Source organism: Nomascus leucogenys, chromosome 21 (assembly GCF_006542625.1).
Source record: "Nomascus leucogenys isolate Asia chromosome 21, Asia_NLE_v1, whole genome shotgun sequence".
In the NCBI taxonomy this organism is placed as follows: Eukaryota; Metazoa; Chordata; class Mammalia; order Primates; family Hylobatidae; genus Nomascus; species Nomascus leucogenys.
Window position 1 is genome coordinate 74,180,446 of NC_044401.1, and position 22,775 is coordinate 74,203,220.

Genomic DNA, 22,775 nt, shown 5'->3' on the forward strand with positions numbered 1-22,775 from the left:
CATGTTAGTTCTCGGTTAGCTATGGCTGCCCTCAAAGCTGTGGCTTTTGCCCTGAGTGTCTTCTTACCCAGAATCCAATCCAGAAGAACAGATCATATTTGGGACATGCTATTCTCAAGGCAGAAGGCAGAAGCAAAAGGGATGACAGAAACCTGCTACACCTCCTAAAGCTTCCGCTCAGGGCCAGGCGCAGTGATTCACACCTATAATCCTAGCACTTTGGGAGGCTGAGGCCAGTGGATCAGTTAAGGCCAGAAGTTCGAGACCAGCCTGGCCAACATGGCAAAATCTCGTCTCTACTAAGAATACAAAAAATTAGCCAGACATGGTGGCGCACATCTGTAATCCCAGCTACTCAGGAGGCTAAGGCACAAGAGTCACTGGAATCGGGGAGATGGAGGTTGCACTGAGCCAAGATCATGCCACTGCACTCCAGCCTGGGCGACAGAGCAAGACTCTGGTCTCAAAACAAAACAAACAAAGCTTCTGTTCAGGACTGGTATACTTCCACTCATACTCCATTGGCCAAGTCTTAAAATCAAGTCTGACTATGAGACAGGGAGACACAACAAACCAAATCACACTGCAACAGACAGGGAAGTATCATCAATCTTCTCAGAGAGAAAGAAGCAAAGGTTTGAGAATAATATATCACTCCTATAGGTCTTCTAGTTTCCATGCCAAATGCTGTTTTACCTACTATTGTTAAGCCTAGACAAAAGATCGACAACTGGTAAGGGAATGAAAACATAAAAAACCCAGGCCCAAAAAGGTTCCAGAAAGAGTCAGACACAAACTCACCTCCCTTAACCTACATTACCATTTTCAATCTGTCTGCTGCAACAGAACACAGCCCCGGGACCTGCAGACAGCTAAATGGAAGTGAAGGCTTGCACTCTCTGTAATACAGAGGAGGGAACTGGAGGTTGTGTTTTTTGTTTGTTTGTTTTTTGTTTTTCTAGGTTCTGGGCAAGTATATGGAGACAAGCCTCTTTGAACCCTAGAAGAAGGACCATAAACTAATGGTTCTAAGAAAAGCCTGGCCCACAGAGATCTGATGACCCTTGCGTGGGGAACAGGAAAGGCAAAACATCTACATCTCCTTGAATCATTACAAGCCAAAATCAGACCTGGGCCTTAATAAGCTGACCAAGAAAACACGACAACACATAAAGAGGCTGAGCATCCAGAAAGACAGGGGTCAAGATGAAGGGAATAAATCCCAAATCAAATAGAGTTGCTTGGAAAGACGAAGGCCAATACGAGTCAGAAAAATTAAGGGACACTGGGGAGATTTAACTACAGCAGAGAGAAGATTTCCCACATCTAAAAACATGATTTTCCAAATAAACCATATAGTATATTAAATGAAGGAAAGAATGGTTCATGACGAAGATCCAAGTTTGTGGTCGGCAAGGTCAAATGGAAAAAACAGCTCAAAGCAACAAAATAGAAATGACGACAGAAAAGATAAGAGACTTGGAGGACAGATCTAATAAGATGAACAGCAGTACCAGCTGAAGAAAGATGAAAAGACAGAAGAGAGGCAGTAATAAAGCAGAAGAAAATTTGCTTGGGTCAAAGAAAGACCTTGGCCTGCAGATTAAAAGAGCTCATGTTATTCTACACACAGATCTTGACACATCCTACTAAATTCCTGACTCTATGAGAAAATATTTTTACAAGCTTACAGGTAGGTAGAACATAGTACTTCGGGAAACAAAAATCAGAGGCATCAGACTTCTCACTCGCAACAATGGAAGCCATAGCAATGGCTCTAGCAAACTACTGAGAGAAAAGTAGCAATCCCTAAACACAACACCTGTCACTTGTCCTGAAAAAAAAAATGTATGTATGGACACTCAGAAAATACACCACCCACATATGTCATACAGAAACACACCTGAGAAAGATCTCTGATCGAGGAACAAATGAATTAGAGACCTCTGGGGAAGGACAGGAGAGACAAGCAGCAGGAAGTAAACCCTATCTGTGCCTGCACCTGCTTTCTCTATAGATACACAGTTTCATGTATCTTTATCTGTTCCACTAGATAGATAATAAAGTTCAAGCACTGGCTGGGCACGCTGGCTCATGCCTGTAATCCTAGCACTTTGGGAGGCCAAGGCAGGCAGATGGATGGAGTTCAGGAGTTCAAGACCAGCCTGGGAAACACAGTGAGACCTCATCTCAAAAAAAATAAAAAAAGAAAATCCAAGTGCTGCCAAATTACACTTGTAAGTCTAATTCCAGAAAATCATAAATTGTAAGGCACATCTCAATTCCAGAGGGGCTAAAATGCAAAAAAAAAAAAAAAAAGTGCTTTAGTTTTATGAAATATGGTAGTTATATATATTTAATCTAAATTAGTAATATTAACTGTTATGGCAACATGTAATAAATTCTAAATAAGAATACTTGAAACAAAACAGATGTACGGCAAAGTATTATCTGCTAAGGACTGAACTGAAACTGTCTCAGGAATATCAAAGCATTGGAAGAAGGGCTAAACACAGTAGGAGTAGGCACATGCTAAACTTCTTGGCTGGAGGCAGGGCGTGGTGGCTCACGCCTGTAATCTCAGCACTTTGGGAGGCAGAGGCAGGTGGATCACCTCAGGTCAGGAGTTCGAGACCAGCCTGGCCAACATGGCGAAACCCCATCTCTACCAAAAATACAAAAATTAGCCAGGCTAATTTTTGGTGTCACGCACCTGTAATCGCAGCTACTCAAGAGGCTGAGGCAGGAGAATTGCTTGGACCTGGGAGATGGGGGCTGCAGTGAGCCAAGATCGTGCCATTGCACTCCAGCCTGGGCAACACAGCAAGACTCTGTCTCAAAAAAAAAAAAAAAAAAAAAAAAAAAAAAAAAAAAAACTTCTTTGCTGGGCGTGGGGAAAGCAGAACAAGAGGAAAGTGAAAATATTCCAAAGTTATCACCTTACTGAGGAGGGATGTAAGCAGGAGACTGAAGTTATTATAGCAAAGACAAGTTGAGGGGGAAAGTCACATGTTTTATTTTTAAATAATGGCATATAAACGTTTCTGAGTACAGGGAAAGAAAAGGTCACCATTAATGGAATGGAAATATACAGTAGAGTTTCCAAAGTAACAAGAAATTTTTTAAAAAAGAAACCAAAAATAAATTGATCAAACCAGCAAAAACCAGATATAAGAAACTGAAAGTTAAAATATGCAGCAAAGAAAGCAAGAAAAAACTATATGACACATGAAGAAAGTAAATTATTCCATTAAAAGACCTATCTACATTCTGTTTAAAAAAAAACACACACACATAAAACAAAATAAAGAAATGTTGGAAATAAAAGGATAGGCATGGAAATGAGATTTAAAAGGTTAAAATGACTAAGTGGGATTTTTTAAAGGGTATTAAGTAATGTCAAAAGCCATGCTTTATGAAAACAGTGTATCACAAACCAATACTCAAACTAAAATACAGCAGTTAAATGAAATACAAATTCAAACTACATAGGGATGTCTACTGTTTGCAGTATCAATCAACATTCCTTAAGAGTACTGGTGAATACAGTAAAAGAAAAAATAACCTGGTGGAAACACGGGAAAAGGAAGGGAGGAAGGGAGAAAGAAAAAACTTTTCTTACTCTCATACAATTACTTTTGCCCTAGAAAACCCAGAAGTTTAGATACAGCATAGTACCAGAGTTATATATAGATATATAAACTAAACAATAATTAATACGCACTTTAAATAAGGCTCTCTTAAAAGAAGAGATATTGTTTCCATATATGTTAATAATATCTAAATTATATTAATAATAAATCTAAGGTTTTAAAAAATGACTGAGATACACAAACTCTCACAAATCACTACCCAAGAAAAGAAGTAACCAAGATTTTCCCATAGATTCTGTTCTTGAATGACAAACAGCTATAGGCTGGTAGTTTATCTTGGATCTGATTCCTTGCAAATGAGTTTGGTTCTTCCAGTATCAAAATAATTTTCTTATAAGAAAGTTTCATATTTGAGGAAGTGTTGCTTAAAAAATTTATAGACAGAATCATCCATGGCATTCATTTAACTTTTTGAATGGGCAAACGTTTGTGCGGATGTTTCAGCAGTTTACAAACTTTGTGTATTCTGTCAAAAAAAAAATGCCTACCCACTCCCCCCACCCCACCCACTATATGTCTATTTATTTAAGGATCACTTATATAGACACTATCATTGTTAGCTAACATCTCAAGGCACAAGTTAGGATAAAGCACACTGCCTACAACAGAGGTAGAATACACAGAAATATATAGATGCAGATATGAACAGACATACATGAAATATATTTTATACATATCCTACTCCTGTTGTACACTAACATTTAACACACACACACACATATATAACATATACAACATTTAAATAATCCTGATAACTGTGCAAAATGCTGGCTGACCTGTTGTCACATCTCATTGGAACAACAGTATTTTTCCCTGTCTACTCAGCGTTTCCATTAGGTTGTCTAATAGACATGTTAAACTAAACATGTCCAAACTCAACTTCTAATCTTCCTCCCAAACCTGCTCTACCTACAGTTTCTCCATCTTAAAGATGACTACATAGGCCCAGTTGTATAGGCCAAACCAGACCCTGGAGTCACTTTTGACACCTCGCTGTCTCACACAAACTGCATCCTATCTGCCAGGCTAACTTACTGGAAGCTCCTGACGTCAAGAGTGTACTGAAAAATGAGCAGAAAGCATAAAGGTAAGGACGGGGTGAGAGTAGGGTGTCCTAATGAATCAAAGCCCCTAGAACAGCATCTGGCACACAGGAGGTTCTCTGTAATTATTTACTGAAGGAATAGATCTCTACAAAAAACACACTAAAACAGTTATAAAGATCAATACCATAGCTTTTAAATCTAGAAGTTAATTCATAATCTCTACCTACATCAGTACTGAAATGCGTTGGGGAAACTGATGCCTATAATCCCAGCACATTGGGAGTTTGCGGCAGGAGGATGGATTGAGGCCACGAGTTCGAGGTAACAGTGATGGAGCAAGGCTCTAGCTCATAAATAAACAAATAAGTAACACTGAATAAAGTAGGAAGAAAAAAACTGGAACAATCTGTCACAAAATACTAATGGTCTTTTAGTGTCTGTTAGTGCCTTTCTTCTTTCAATTTTCTTACATTTAAAAATGTAATAAATATCCAATTCCTTTACAATAGAAAAATTTCTTTTAAAACTCTAATGGAAACTGATCTCAACATTGTCTAACACTTACATTCATTCTTGGGGGTAAGGAAATAGGGAAAAAAAGGGAGAACTAATTAAAAGCAAACTGATCACAATGTTTTCCATTATTAAGCAGGCACACACTCCAACTTGCTCCTGGGGTAAACAATCCTTTGCTTTTCCAATTCAGTACCACTTACATGCATAAAATTTACATGACTTTCTAAATGTGTTTGGTTAACAGAAGGATACAGAATTTTAAGAAAATGAAGAGGTCCTTAAGTATGACACATTAAAAAGAAATTTACAGACACTCCAAGAGGAGAGAAATAAAAATTATGGTATGCATGCAAATTAAATATGAAAATGGAAAATCTTCTGCAGAGAACTTTACAGTAAGCTATTATTTTAATGAAAGGGCCACCGACTTAATACGAAATTCCAATGCAAAAACCAAAAAAGTCACATCTCCATATTTCACGTCTTTAAAATCAAAGTAAGAATAATAATGGCAAACCCTTAGTGATCACAATGTGCCAGGTGCTGTCTGAAGCACTTTACATACTTCACAAATACGTCATAATACATAACTAATTCTAATGAAACTTTTAAAAAGCTAGGTGGCACATATTTTGGATTTTTAAAAAGGTTGGCCAGGAGAAAATAATACTGTAAATCACCTGCTCAGAGGGTAATTTTTCGTTAAAGATATGTTCTCCTAATCCAATAAGGAAATATTAAATTTCTTAAAACACTTTAAATGGTGCCATTTAGACAACAAATAGAAAATTAAGGGCATAAGTCTAAATGCAAGTAATTTTATTAAAAGAAAATCTTATAAAGAGAAACTAAGTATTTTACTAACTAGGAAATGTACAAGACACACAAACTTTATTGATTAAAGAATGTATAATACTTCTATAAAAATGCCTAAGTTATTTCTTGAATGCTGAGAGACTTTAAAGATCTTTTAATGTAGGTGACTTTAGCAGCTGTCGATGAATGGAGGTACTGTTAAATAGGAAACAGAAGTGGATCAGCTGACAGACCTTTTAGAGTCCTATCTTCAAAGGAAAGAGGATGAAAATAAACCATTTAAAAATATGTGAGCTGATGGGGAAATCTAGAGTCCACAGCTGATCTCCTATTTATTGGTAGGTAATGTGTTAGGACCACATGCTCTGAGTTTATGACTATGAAGGTCTAACACTGATTCAGGTGAAGAGTGCCTCACAGAACCAGCTTTCATATTAAATCAAGTTATATGGGGAAAATAGTTGAAGTCTAACTATAAAGAAACACCTTCCGTATGAAATAACCTGTTCTTTGAATTTGCATCTTAATAGGACTTTTATTCTCTTTTCATATCATTACAAAAGAATGCCTCATCATCACAATACTAAACAAAACACAAAACAATCTGCACAACTTGTTTAAGGGAAAAATCTGTGTATTGTTTATTACACTGAATGATTCTGACCACCAACAACCAATGGCAGGAGGGAGGGAATAACACTGAGACCATAAAACCACCTTGCTTCTTAACAAACTTTCCTCCTTCACTTTAACATTTTTGAGGATTCTTCCCCAAACCTATTAATTCCATATCATGATAGTTACAAATTTTCCCATTCTGCCACTCCTTTCAGCGCATTATTTTTTGTATCTTCATTAAAGTGGCAAAAAAAAAAAATCCCCTACTCGTAATAATAAAACAATGTTGGAAACGGACATTAAAACACAGGACAAGTGAAAAACAGATCTGTCCTAAGACTCAAAGGACTATAAATTTAGGAAGTGCACAAAAAATTAAAAATTAAACTCAATTTGATACATTAAATATGTGTAGCTTTTTGTATGTCAATCATAGAAAAAGTGGTTTTATAACAGATGATCCAACCCATACTACCAACTGATAAACAAAAAAAAAGCAAATGAATCATGAAATCATCTTTTGAATTAATCCTTGCAGTGAAGAATACTAACAATTATTTGCATTGCAACGAATACAGTTCCCTAAAGATAACAGATGAATTATTTTATATGTACATTTCATTTTTATTTTTAGAGAACTGGTTGATAAATATATTTTAATTTCAATGTATTATACACTTATGAGTGGGAAGCAACCTTAAACATTTTTAACAGCAGAAATATATAAAACAATTGTAAGTGGAAATAATACAGACAAAGTGCCTTGTGTTTGTATCCTGGAGTCAAACCACAGAAATCTTAGGTTACTAAGAAAACTTTGAAAAACATTATTTTGAATATTAAAAATCATGCATTTTGGGGAGGGAGAGAATTAACGGTCTTTCTTTCCCTTAAAATACTTTACAATTTATGAAATATACAACTGGAATGGAGCAACTCCTAAAATAATCAGTACTGTGAGGAGGGAAATTGAGCACAGACACAAACTACTGCGTCTTCACTCAACCTGTTCCCAATGCTCAGCTGAAGAAGTTCCCACCTAAAAGAGCAGAAGTCATTCTATTTTAGATGGGTAGTGTGAATGACCTTTTCTACGTATTAACTAGAATTAAATGGTAATTTGTAAAATGCTTTTCCATTTTTAAACATGAGAGTCTCTATCTGAAACCACAAAGCGGCAGGTACTGCCAGGGTCTTAGGCTAACATCTGCAACCCACCAGTCTGCATGGCCTATAAGTAGGTGTGGAGAGAACCAGAGTTCACCTGTCAGCAGCACCACAGACTCGACTGTCTGGGCTTTCTGCCATTAATTACCAGAGATGTGCCCTTTTTCTTGGTATTCTTTTTCCGCTGGAGGCTTCTGATGATCTTGTTCCTATGAACACATTTCGGGCTCAACATACTGTCTGCAAGGTGTGGGGGTGGAAAATTGGAGGCAGGAAGCAAGAGGCGTGCGTGCACTCACTCTCCCTTCCTGCTTCTCGGGAACCCAGGCTTGTCCAGCATGAAACTGGAGGTGAACCCAACCATCCGTGTCTGCAGGGAGACTTCTCCCATGGACCACACGCCACTTGACACCACTCTTGTGGAGATTCCATTCACTGCCTCTGGCATCCCTGCCCTGGCTGCAATTCTGGCCCAGGAGGCCAGCGAAGCCTCTGGGGCAGAAGTTGTCACCACAACCGTATTAACTCCTTCAAGGAGAGCAGCAGACTCTACCAGGGCAGGCAACCCCTCCTCAGGAAGAAGAGCCACTCTGGGAGGATGCATCTCCTCAGAACTTTGCAGGGACATCTCCCCCTTTTCCACCTTTGATTTTTTTCATAATGTCTTCCAGATTCTGGCCTCTTTTTCCTGGGCTAGGAATATCTTTTTGATTTGGGTAGGCAAAGGAACACAGGCCCTTATGTGCATCTAATTTCTGGCCTCTGTGCTCAGCTTTAATTGGTGGCACCAGACCCACAGAATGTACCAGTGAATCTGATTGACACTGGTACATTAGAGGGAATGGAGGGATTGGTATCGTCTTCTGAGGTTCTGGGTTGTCACTGCACTCTGCCTTCTTTGGACAGAGCATTTGGTCACCTTTGACAGATCTCTTTTATTTGGTCCCCTTCCCTGATGTTCCTGGCAAAAAAATTGTACTTGGTGCAACATTTCTTTCTAATTAAAACATACTAAATATAAACAAGGAATGACCAAATACTCTAAGAGCATAAAATACACTTTCAAAGCATATTAATTCTGAATAAAACACAGTACATTTACTGATAGAGATCAAGGCACATATCTGTATTATATGTATTTTTCAGTTTGACACAAAATCAAAATATAACTGTGTGAATACTTGATTTCCCAAAAAATTTTGTTACATGTTAATTTCTCTCTCTCTTTCTCTCTCTCTCTCTCCTTCAAGAGTCTCGTTATGTTTTGGGCTCAAACTCCTGGGCTCAAGTAATCCTCTTACTCCAGCCTCCTGAGTAGGTGAGGCAACAGGCGCACCACCACACCCAGCAATACCTTTCTTTCTTGATGACTAAATCATTACTTACCTTTCCATTATTAACTTAGATAAGAAAGAAATGAATGGATGGAAAGGACAGTCATAACAGAATGAACCAAAAAAACCTAAGAGCTCTTTAAAGAGTATAAATTTTTTATGGAAAGTCTGTAAGTAAAACGATGTGAAAGTTAAAAGAAAATCTTAGTTTAATTCAATCTCCACTAACACCACAAATATTAACCGAAGGCCCATAAGTGCCCAATGCTAAGGTAGAGTTCAGAGATACAAAATGATTAAAACAAGGTATTTGGCCCCATAGAGTCTACAATCTAAAGGAATCTCTTTTTTACATTTTTAAAGAATAACATGTTTCTCTACTAAATAGAAGTTCATGCCTTCATATCCCCATGACTATAACAGTGCCTGGCCCACTGTGGGCACTTAATAAGAAACTGCTGAAACAGTTGAAATGAATTACAGCATAGCTTGAAATGGCACTAAAAGTTCAACAGCACTCAAGTAGATGCTGGCTGCCCTTCCTCTCCTAAAGGTTGATCCTTCTCAAACTCCAAAGCTGAGAAAGTCATCAGATGTATGCTGAAGTTCTGTGGACTCCATCCTCAGCTCCAGGCCCCACCCACAGCTGCAGAAGCAACTCAACAGAAGATTCTGAAACCAGTTCTGTGGTGCCCAAGGAAAAGCCAAAGCCCATGTGAGCTGGAGAGGGACACAGGCATGGTGGTGCTATTTAGGAAAAGACCAGTCAGGAGGTTCCTGCCACAGAGTGTGAGAGCATGGGAGATGGGAGTCTGAGCTAGGTTAGTAGGAGTAGGATTTGGAGATGGGAACCAGCATAAGACGCATTTTAGAAAAACAGCTGGTAGAGCTTTGGCGATTAAATGTGAGGGCTAAAAGAGAAGTCTAAGATGAGAAGAGCAGTGTACATTGGTACAGGGAAGGTGAGGGAGTTTGATATTTGGGCTACAGTTTGCTTTTCCTATTAAAAGGATCTGTGACCTTTATTTATTTTTTTTTTTTTGAGACAGAATTTCACTCCATCTCATAGGCTTCCATAGGCTGAAGCCCCAACCCCCAAAGCCTATCCTTCTCCTGGGTTCCCGAGCTCAGTCAGTGTGGTCACTACACATCCAGATGGTTGTGTCAGAAATCTGTGGATCCTTCTTGGCACCTCCTTTCTCTTCACCAGCTAGCAGCCAATCCTATCTTATGAATTTGCTCTCCTAAATATTTCTTCAATCTATTTCTCCCCAGTGTACTCCTAGTCCAAGCTACTATTACTTTTCACCTGGACAACTGCAACACCCCGACTCATCTCTGTTCAACCTCTTTTTACTCCCCCACCATGATCCATTCTCTAGAGGAGCCAGAGGCAACATTAAGAAAACAGACCAAACTGATCACCTGGAGTTTCACCAGGCTGGAATGCAATGGTGCGATCTCAGCTCACTGCAACCTCCACTTCCCAGGTTCAAGCGATTCTCCTGCCTCAGCCTCCCAAGTAGCTGGGATTACAGGCATGTGCCACCATGCCTGGCTAATTTTTTTGTATTTAGTAGAGACGGGGTTTCACCATTTTAGACTGGTCTCAAACTCCTGACCTCAGGTGATACACCCACCTTGGCCTCCCCAAGTGCTCGGATTACAGGCATGTACCACTGTGCCCAGCTGACCTTGATATCTTTATTTCCTTATCTACAAAGGAAAGTTATTAGACACCAAGATTTCTCAAGTCCCTTCCGAACTTAACGTTTTACCATTCTAAGGTTCCAAAGGCTTTAAGTTTCGCTGGCTGAGAGAACCATGTATAAGGCACTGACGGGACGTTCAGAGGTGTGATACTGAAATAAAGAAGATTTCACATTTTTGTGGCACCACAGATGCTTACAAAATGATTTTGACTACAGATTATTATTTTAGTTTAACTGTTTTCTGGACTGCAACACAGTGAGTGGAAAGAGCAAAAGCTATGAAGCCAAACAGATTCTCGTTAGAATCCAGATCTGCCAAATGACCTTGGGCAGGCTACTCAATACTCCTTAAGTCTCAGTACTTAATCCATGAAAGAGAGGCACTAACTGGGAAAATAAGAGACAAGAAAGAGCTGGGACTCATGTTCACTGGCAGCTTCTCTTGAGATGGTTCTGCAGAGTCCCTTATTTTAAGGATTTTATCTTCTCACCTTCCTTCACTGCTGCTGTCATGTAAGACACTTTCAAATTTTAAGAAGAAAATGATTTATTAGCATAATCTGTGGTGGTTGAAGATTTCTGTTTATTGAACATTCCAACAAAAATGTTAAGACTCACAAAGCTGCTGAACCCGAACAGGTTTTTTGTTTGTTTTCTTCCAATTCCATCTGATATTTCTCCAACCCAGACAGGTCCTCTAGCTCCTAATCCGTATGTTCCAATCTCCACTCAGTATCTCCACTTAGCTATTTCACAGGCACTCTGTATGTCCTGCAATCTAGCCCACAGGCTGAAGCCCCAAGCCCCAAAGCCTATCCTTCTCCTGGGTTCCCGAGCTCAGTCAATGTGGTCACTATGCATACAGGTGGCTGTGTCACAAATCTGTGGATCCTTCTTGGCACCTCATTTCTCTTCGCCAGCTAGCAGCCAATCCTATCTTGTGAATTTGCTCTCCTAAGTATTTCTTCAATCTATTTCTCCCCAGTGTACTCCTAGTTCAAGCTACTATTACTTTTCACCTGGACAACTGCAACTCCCCGACTCATCTCTGTTCAACCTCTTTTTACTCCCCAACCAAGATCCATTCTCCAGAGGAGCCAGAGGCAACATTAAGAAAACAGACCAAACTGATCACCTTCTGTTTATAAAACCTTCAGTGATTTTCTGTTGCATTTAGGATGAAGGAAAATGTCCTTCCATGGTCTTCGAGGCCCTGCATGCGCTTGCTCATTTCCAGCCACTGGGCCCTCCTTGGTGCTTTCTGCTACACTGGCCTTATTCCCGGGGCCTTCTTACATATGATTCCTCTGCCTGGGCTGCTGGGCCTTCCCTGCACCCCCTTATCACCTAATTAGTTACTGTTCATAAATCAGAACTCACACCCAACAGCACACCCTCAGGAAAATGGCATTAACTGGTCCAGACTAGATCGGGTGTCCAAGTCAGACATTCTCATAGCACCTATAAAGCACTCATTACATTCTAATTAAACAATGTTGGTTTCATTTACCAGACTGTGAACTAGGCAAGAGGCAAAAGCAAGGCCCAAAATGATCTTCTTAACAGATGTTTCCCCTATGCATAGTACCTGGTACATATGAAAGATTGAATATGCATTTGTAAATGAATCCATGAGCTAACCACCTATCCATCCATCAATCAATCTACAAAACCTCATTAAGCTACTATATAAACAAGATAGGTGTGCACCATGTGCAACACCCCACCTTTCTTTAATTTTTATTTGATTTTTATTCTGGCTATCTTTTATTTTTCATTGAATATATGCCTTATGTCTCCCATAAACTGAGGCTGCATGAATGCTTCTGAGGGAAATGCTTGTACTAGAATTGTGGAAACACTGAAGGAGACCAAGATAAGGCAAGGGTTAAGTCAATCCTCCAACATAAAGAAAAATCCAATCTGAATTTCTCTCAGAAGGACCCTCTCCACCCCCTAATAAGATGATATATAAGCCCAAAATTCGAACTGCCTATTTGAGTCACATTTATTTGTGAATTCCTGGGTACATATATACACCATCAAATCTATTTTTTCTCTTGCTACACTGTCTTTTGTCGCTATAATTTGTAGGCCCCCAATTACCAAATATGAGAGTAAAGAAAAAAGATTTTTCCCTTCTCCCAAAAGACAGAGAATACAAGGCAAAAGAAAAAAAAAAAAACAACTGTGCTTATAAAAGAACTTTAATAATGAAACCACCTTTACAAAAATTACGACAGTGAGAAAAATCTGGCCTAACCAACTCCATCTTGCTTCTAACCTCCTAAGCTGCCCTTGTTCATTCCTGGGTGTAGGCCAAACTAACTTTGGGAGGAATTTACTTCAGAATTTAACTTTGAAATAAAGATGTTAACAGCCCCTCCCTGAAACAAACTCCCTCCTTGCTTAGGGACCAGATCCCCTTTGTAAAACTAACAAATTAGCCGCATGATTAGAAATTATGGCTCAGGAATCATACAGCCAGAGGCCACAAGATTCCCAACCTCCCTAATTGCTCCCATGGATAACATTATTATTGTAAGACCTACGACTGGTGTTCGAGGTATTTTTCAGACTCTGCATTCTGACAGACCAGCTGGCATCACTCAGACCAATAAAATCTGGCTCAACTAGTTTTGCAATCCCATTCAGGAACAGAAGACAACAAGAAAACCAGCTTCAATCCACTAGGATTACATCCCTCACTCAACCAAACAGCATTCCCCATTCCCTAGCCCCCTGCTGTCAAACTATACACACACACACACACACACACACACACACACACACATTTTTTAACAAACAGAGAGTCTTCTTAAAAATACACATTTTTTTTCATTGCCCAGGCCGGAGCGTAATGGCTATTCACAGGCACTATCCCACTACTGATCAGCATGGGAGTTTTGACCTACTCTGTTTCCAACCTGGGCCAATTCACCCCTCCTTAGGCAACATGGTGGTCCTTGCTTCCAGGAGGTCATCACACTGTTGCTGAACTTAGTGTGGACACCCAACTGCCATACTGCTCTACAGCCCAGACCTCTTGGGCTCAAAAGATCCTCCTGTCTCAGCCTCCCAAGTAGCTGGGATGACAGGTGCACACCACCACACCCAGTATGTCAAAACTATCTTTATTTTAATTAATTTATTTATTTTTTGAGACAGGGCCTCAGTTTGTCACCCAGGCTGCAGAGCAGTGGGGCAAACAAGGTTCACTGCAGCCTTGACATCCCAGGCTCAAGCCATCCCTCACCTGAGCCCCCAAATGGCTGGGACTACAGGCACGCACCACTAGGCCCGGCTAATTTTTGATTTTTTTGGTTGTTTGTTTGTTTTTGTAGAGACGGCATCTCACCACATTGCCCAAGATGGTCTCGAACTCCTAATGCTCAACCAATCCACCTGCCTCAGCCTTTCAAAGTGCTGGGATTACAGGCCAAACTATCTTTAAAAATTCCCAGCCTCTGAATTTTCACTGAGGCTGAGTAATAATAAAACTCCGGTCTCCCATTTACCCAGCTCTATTTGTATTAAACTCTTTCTCTATTCCAATTCCCTTGTCTTGATAAATTGGCTCTGTCTGGGCAGCAGGCAAGAACTTGTTGAGTGGTTACAATAACTCATATAATACATTATTTTAGACATAGTACATTAAGACCAGAGTATTATTTTTATCACTATAAGGTTGATTGGAAAATGTGGTTTTAGTTCAGTCAAAGCCTGTTAAAGGCAAGACACTCAATACCAGTGCGGCATCTACTAACCCTCTCTCTTCCATCACCCCTTCCATTGCCCCACCCGATCTGAGGGAATGACCACATTTACACACATCAGTAGCCTCATGCTGTTCCACCTCAGAGAGGAAAGAGGAATCTCCACTATGCCTATTTCTAATGCTCAGAGCAGCTACTATAGTACATTCCTACTTCAAAAAGACTCATTTTCAATAGAAAGCTTTGTAAAGAAATGAGTTTTATAATACTTTACTCGATTATCTTGAAACTTTCACTTTGATGCAATATAAACTGTAATAATTAAAAACCAAGAACGTAAAAAACAGATTGGGGTAAATTTGCTCCCACTTGATCACAAAACCTAACTAGAAATGTACTATTAAAAACTTGCAGAAAATTCTTTATATCAATGATCTGTGGTCTTCAATATCAGGCACTCAAAATTTTGAAGTCTAGAATGAAAAAGTCCATCTAGCAACTGATAATTTACACTGACTGAGTGCTGAGCTATAAATTTAGTTAGAAGTTTAAGCCATGGCATATGTATAAAACTTCAAATTCTAAGTCCACATTCATTTGCCCATGCTTGTTTGTTATTAAAACCACATGTTGTCACTGAATCATTTTATAGTTCATTTGAGACAAACATGCAGAAAATTGTGGGAAACAAATAAAGTCCTAAAAGTCTGTTAAAGGCAAGATACTCATTGCCAATGCAACCTCAGTTATGAGGCTTTGTGAAGCCTAAGCTAAAAAGTGTATCTGTGGCTGAAAACAGGTTTGTCTTAAGAAAACTCCACTGCAGCTGTAATGAGATTGAAACTGTAGCAACCACTGATCAAATTTTTATTTTTATCCCATAAACTAGAAAATAGGAATTTCATTGCTTAATGAGAAAATGTGTGCCAAAACTTTAAATATCTTTAACTAGTCACATATTTAAACTTCACAGGGTAAAAGTGTCCTACATTTTAAAAATCTAAAGCATGCATCAACCTAGTGAATTAGTAACAAAGGATTCCTTCCTTAAAAGACACTTTGCTGTATCCTAAATGTGAAAACAGAAACATCTCAAAATCTCCCCACACTCATCTTCAAAGTTCATTTCATACCTTATAAGCATTTTAAAGCAAATTTGCTACGATTTGAATGTGTCCCCCAAAGTTCATGTGCTGGAAATTTGATCCCCAATGTGGCAGTGTTGAGAGGCAGGGTCTAATGGGAGGTACTTGGGTCATGGGGGCACCACCCTCATGAACGGCTTAATGCTGTTATCTGAGGAAAGAGTTCCATATAAAAGAGCGAGTTTGGTCCCTCCATCTTGGACTTCCTAGCCTCCAGGATAATGAACAGGTAATTTCTGTTCATTATAAATTACCCAGTCTGTGGTATTCTGTCATAGCAGTACAAAACAGACTAAGATAAAGTTCCTCCTGATAATTCTGAATTCTAACTAGCATACATCACTCTCAAAATAAGAAAAAAAAAAAAAGCAGGCAGAAAGCTATATAACAAGAAAGCACAATACAATCCCCCAAGAAAACTTTTGAAAAATGTAAACTCAACTTTTGCCATTGTTTTCACAACCCCACGAATCAAGTAACAACCTGCTTCATCTCTACTTCCCTATAATTAGTTTATGTACCCTGTCCCCCACCCACTGGGCACACAATTCAACTGAACAAACTTTTAAAAGACCTCTACAGTTTGCTAAGCACGATGGTTTATAAAGAAGAGATACAAATCCCTACACGGAACGGTTTCTCAAACTGGAAGGAACATCAAACCAACTATCAGCACTCCATACTAGTGCAATCTGAGAGCCCAGTGCAGGAGGGGACTGGGGGAGGGGGAGCCTTTGCAGAAGGGACAACACTGCAACTGAGCCAAGATGCATAGATTCTCATCATGCTATAAAAGACAAGAAAAGAACTCTAAATACAGAGAACGGTTTAAACATTAGCATGCATCATAATCATTTGGAAGCCTTGTTAAAACACAGATTCTAAGCCCTAGCCCCAGACTTCCGATTTAGGTAGGGCCTGAGAATGTGCATTAACATCAAGTTCCCAGGTTATGCTAATAATGCTCTTGGTCTTTTCACTGTGACACTATGTGATGAAAGAGGTGGGGGTCTCTGGCACCCACTCTCTTTCTCTCTCATGTGTTTTTTATAAAGATGCTAATCCCATCATGGGGCCTCCACCCTCATGACCTAATTCACCTTCCAAAGGCCATACACCTCCTAATACCATCATCTTGAAAGTCAGAACTTCAACCTAAGAATTTTGGGGGAACACAAACATTCAGACCATAGCAATTATATAAATGTTTTAAAATATGACAATTTTTTAAAATTGTTGAACTCTAGCCCGGCGTGGTGGCGGGCGCCTGTAGTCCCAGCTACTCGGAGAGGCTGAGGCAGGAGAATGGCGTGAACCCGGGAGGCGGAGCTTGCAGTGAGCCGAGATTGCGCCACTGCACTCCAGCCTGCGCGACAGAGCGAGACTCCGTCTCAAAAAAAAAAAAAAAAATTGTTGAACTCAGGGCACTTTTAAGCAAAGTTTAAATATTTCATAAACAAATTATCTTAAACATACTTTTAAAAATGCAACTGGTTTATACCGTTTCACACCTATTAGTATGACTATAATTTAAAAAGAAAAAACAAAATAACAAGTGGTGACAAGACACTGGAACCCTAATACATTGCTGGTGGGAGTGTAAATGGTGCAGCCACTGTGGAAAACAGTTTGGGGCTTCCTCAAACAGCTAAAAATAGAATTCCTTTACGACTCAGCAACTCCACTTATAGGTATACACCCAAAAGAATTAAAAGCAGGAACTCAGACAGAACCTTGCATACCATTGTTCACAGCAGCCTTATTCACAATAGCCAAAAGATGGAAACAACCTGGGTGACCATCAACAGAGGAAGTATATCCATGCCATGTAACATTATTCAAAGAGGCAATGGGGTTCTGATACAAACTACAACATGGATAAACATTAAAAACACTGAGTTAAGTGAAATAAGCCAAACACAAAGGCCGGGCGCGGTGGCTCACGCTTGTAATCCCAGCACTTTCGGAGGCCGAGGCGGGCGGATCACGAGGTCAGGAGATCGAGACCACGGTGAAACCCCGTCTCTACTAAAAATACAAAAAATTAGCCGGGCGTGGTGGCGGGCGCCTGTAGTCCCAGCTACTCGGAGAGGCTGAGGCAGGAGAATGGCGTGAACCTGGGAGGCGGAGCTTGCAGTGAGCCGAGATTGCGCCACTGCACTCCAGCCTGGGTGACAGAGCGAGACTCCGTCTCAAAAAAAAAAAAAAAACAAAGGACAAATATCACGTGGTCCACTGATACGAAATAACTAGAACAGGCAAAATCACAGAGACGTAAAGTGGATTAGAAGTTACTAGGGGCTGGCGTGAGGGGAGAGTGGGGAGTTATGGCTCAATGGTTACAGTGTTTGTATCTGCAGTGATGAAAACATTTTAGAAATAGTGATCATGGCTGCACAACACTGAATGTAATTAATGCTATTAGGCGCTTAAAAAAGTTAAAATGGTAAACTTTAGTTTATATATTTTTTATTAAATACCACCATAAAAAGCTCAAGTTTAATTAATTCAAAGTTTAGTCTCAATTATTTGCCTAAAGGCCCACTAAAGATTAAATTGCTGTCCAGCACTTTGGGAGGCTGAGGCAGCGGATCACCTGAGGTTGGGAGTTTGAGACCAGCCTGACCAACATGGAGAAACTCCGTCTCTACTAAAAAAAAAAAAAAAAAAAAAAAAAAATTAGCCAGGCGTGGAGGCATGTGCTTGTAATCCCAGCTACTCAGGAGGCTGAGGCAGGGGAATCGTTTGAACCCAGAAGGTGGAGGTTGCGGTGAGCCGAGATCACACCACTGCACTCCAGCCAGGGCAACAAGAGTGAAACTTCACCTCAAAAAAAAAGATTTAATTGCTGTCACAGTACTTTGATTTCAGTTTAGATGACCCCTTAAGTTATTAAGATGTATCATATTGTTTTCGTTTTGTCCACAGTATTTATATGCTCACAAAGAAAAACAGCTAATGGAAGATTAGACAATTTTAACCAAATTTAATGAAATCAACTTTGAACGGCAGAAATAGCCACAGTAAACAAGCTCACTAAAATAGATAAGGAAGGTATAAGAATGCTAGATAAGCAACTCTGTTTCAAAGTAAAGTAATTTTGTTTCCTCCAGTCATATGAAAAATAAGCCTCCTAATAAAAGGACACAAAGTTTTTTGTTTTTGTTTTTGTTTTGAGACGGAGTCTCGCTCTGTCGCCCAGGCTGGAGTGCAGTGGCGCAATCTCAGCTCACTGCAAGCTCCGCCTCCCGGGTTCACGCCATTGTCCTGCCTCAGCCTCTCCGAGTAGCTGGGACACAAAGTTTTTTAATGGGATAAAACAGACCAGCAGGATGCATTATATACTGGTATGGTATCTTTGCCTGTCGTTATTTTCTCAGCCATAATATGAATTTCCCAATGAACACAATCTCACTTGTCTCTGGCACTCCCTCAACTTTCAATACTTTGTGTACTTAAAAAGACAGAAAAAAAACAATCACATAATGAGGCTCCTAATATACAGGAAATGTGTAATGAGCTACCCCATCGTGTAACTTCTCTACTTCAGTAACTTTGGTTCTACAAACTCTAACCTGATTTAAGTGATGCTAACTCCTGATTTCTCACCTCAAAACTAAGTTTCTCAAGAATGGCTGTGACTCTGCCTTTACTGTTTGTTCTATAGCCTTAAGCATTTAGAAAATATCAGTGTCAAGTGAAACTTGGTAAATATAGCGTAAGTCACAATACCGGGAATGTAACTCAAATTTGTCAATCTAAAAGTCCTTTGAGGCTGGGTGTGGCGGTTCGTGTCTGTAATCCTAGCACTTTGGGAGGCCAAGGCTGGAGGATCACTTCAGTCCAGGAGTTAGATACCAGCCTGGGCAACAAAGAGAGATCCCATCTCTACAAAAAAACTTAAATAGCTGGATGTGGTGGTGCATACCTATGGTCCCAGCTACATGGGAGACTGAAGTATGAGTAACTTGAGCCCAGGATTTTGAGGCTGTAGTGAGCTATGATGAGACAGTGCACTCCAGCTTGGGTGACAGAGTCTCCCAGCCTGTCTCAAAAAAAAAAAAAAATTTTTTTTTTTAAATAAATAAAAGTCAGGTGCAGCCAAGATGGCTGAACAGAAACAGCTCTGTTCTGTGGCTTCCAATGAGAAGGACGAAAATGGTGAGTGAATTCTGCATCTTCAACTGAGGACCAAGGTTCTCTCATTGGGACTGACTAGGCGGCTGGCGTGACCCATGGAGAGCAAGGAAAGGCAGGCTGGAGCAAGGGCCCATCTGGGAGCTTCACAGGGCGGCAGGGGGAAAGGGGGCTCCCTCCCCTGGTCAAGGCAGGCAGTGAGGGATTGTGCTACCCCTCCCTGAAAGCCATGCTTTTCCCACGGATCCTTGCAACCCACAGATCAGCAGGTCCCCCTCGTGAGCCCATGCCACTAGGGCCTTGGGTCCCAAGCACAGAACTGTGCAGAATCACGGCAGCTGCTCAGGAGGGTGGCCTCTCGAGCAGGCACTGAGACACAGAATTATTTGCATACTGCAGCTCTGGGAACCCCAGTGAGGCAGGACATCTGTCCACTCCCACGGGAAGGGGGCTGAAGCCAGGGTGCCAAGTGACCTCACTCCCATGGAACGCCAAGAGCTAAAATACACTGGCTTAGAATCCCCACTAGCCAGCACACCAGGCTTCAGAATGCCTAAGACGACGGAGTTCCTGGGAAAAAGGGGCAGCCGCCATCACTGCAGCTCCAGTTGGCTGTTTCCCCTGCCACCAGTGCCAGCGAGACTGGGTGGTTTGGACAAGGAGCAACTCCCCACATCACAGTATAGCGGCTGGGTCAGTTCTTGGCCAGACTGATTTTTTAAGCAGGACCCCGATCCACTCCTCCTCACCGGGTAGTGCCTCCCTGCAGGAATTTCAGCATCCCCAGCCAGGGTTTTACGGACAGAACTCTGATATCCCTGAAAGGAGCCCCTAGGAGGAGGGGCAGCTGTGGTATCATGGATAAGCAATCTTGGTCTCTTATGCCTGCTGGCTCTGGAGTGTCAGGGCAGCCTGGATGAGGGGGATTCCCCCAGCACAGCACACCCACTCTGCCAATGGGCAGCCAGACTGCTTATTTAAGTGGGTACCTGATCCCGCTCCTCCTGACTGGGTGAGACCTCACGACAAAAGCCTGCAGACACCTCATACAAGGGCATTCTAGCCAGCATCAGGTCGGTGCCTCTCTGGGACAGAGCTCCCAGAGAAAGGAGCAGGCTGCCATCTTTGCTGGTCTGCAGCCTCCCCTGGTGATACCTCCAGGGACGGGAGGGCCCCAGGAGAACAGGGTCTAGAATGGACCCCCAGCACACCTCAGGAGTCCTACAGAAGAGGGGCCTGACTGCTAAAAGAAAAACAAACCGAAAGCAACAACAACATCACCAACGAAAAAGACCCCACACAAACCCCATCCAAAGGTCAGCAGCCTCAAAATCAAAGGTAGATAAACCCACGAAGATGATAAAGAATCAATGCAAAAATGCTGAAAACTCAAAAAGCCAGAGGGCCTCTTCTCTCCTCCAAATAATCGCAGCATGTCTCCAGCAAGGGCACAGAACTGGGCCAAGGCTTGAGATGGATGAATTGGCAGAAGTAGGCTTCAGAAGATGGGTAGTAACAAACTTTGCTGAGATAAAGGAGTATGTTCTAACTCACTGCAAAGAAGTGAAGAACCATGATAAAACATTACAGGAGCTGTTAACTAGAATAACCAGTTTAGAGATGAACATAAATGATCTGATGGAGCTGAAAAATACAACATGAGAACTTCACAATGCAAACACAACTATCAATAGCTGAATAGACTAAGTGGAAGACAAGATATCAGAACTTGAATACCATCTTGCTGAAATAAGACAGGCAGACAAGATTAGAAAAAAAGGAATGAACAAAACCTCCAAGAACTAGGGGATTATGTTAAAAAACCAAACCTACAGCTGACGGGGTACCTGAAAGAGACGAGGAGAATGGAACCAAGTTGGAAAACACACTTCAGGATGCCATCCAGGAGAACTTCCCCAACCTAGCAAGACAAGCCAACATTCAAATTCAGGAAATCCAGGGAACCCCAGGAAGATACTCCATGAGAGTATCAACCCCAAGACACATAATCATCACATTCTCCAAGGATGAAATGAACAAAAAAAAAATGTTAACAGCAGCCAGAGAGAAAGGCCAGGTCATCTCTAGCTAGACTAATAAAGAAGAAAAAAGCAGGCGTTACAATCCTAGTCTCTGACAAAACAGACTTTAAACAAACAAACATCAAAAAAGACAAACAAGGGCATTACATGATGGTAAAGAGGTCAAATCAATAAGAAGAGCTAACTATCCTAAATATATATGGACCCAATACAGGAGCACCTAGATTCATAAAACAAGTTCTTAGATACCTACAAAGAGATTTAGACTCCCACACAATTATAGTGGGAGACTTTAATACCCTACTATCAAGGATAGACCACTGAGAAAGAAAATTAACAAAGATATTCAGGACTTGAACTCAGCTCTGGATCAAGTGGACGTGATAGATACCTACAGAACTCTTTCCCCAAAAACAACAGAATATGCATTCTTCTCGGTGCTGCATGGCACTCTAAAATTGATCGCACAATTGGAAGAAAATCACTCGTCAGCAAATGCAAAATAACTGAAATCATAACAAACAGTCTCTTAGACCACAATGCAGTCAAATTAGAACTTAAGATGAAGAAACCCACTCAAAACCACAAAACTATATGGAAATTGAACAACCTGCTTCTGAGACTACTGGCTAAATGATCAAATTAAGGCAGAAATCAAGAAGTTATTTGAAATCAATAAGAACAAAGAAACAACATACCAGAATCTCTGGGACACAGATTAGCAGCGTTATGAGGGAAATTTATAGCAATAAATGCCTACATCAAAAATTCAGAAAGATGTCAAACTGACACCCTAACATCACAACTAAAAGAACCAGAGAACTGAGAGTAAACAAACCCCAAAGCTAGCAGAAGACAAGAAATAACCAAGAT

The 22,775-nt window shown here is 40.6% G+C and overlaps 1 protein-coding gene and 1 pseudogene across 6 annotated transcripts in view; both read right to left on the reverse strand.

Annotated features, from left to right (window-relative positions):
• The window catches only part of SLC25A26 (solute carrier family 25 member 26), a 164,657-nt gene that overhangs the window by 45,529 nt on the left and 96,353 nt on the right, over positions 1-22,775 (reverse strand). The gene's annotated exons all lie outside the window — the stretch shown is intronic.
• On the reverse strand, positions 7,917-11,375 carry LOC105738795 (annotated as a pseudogene).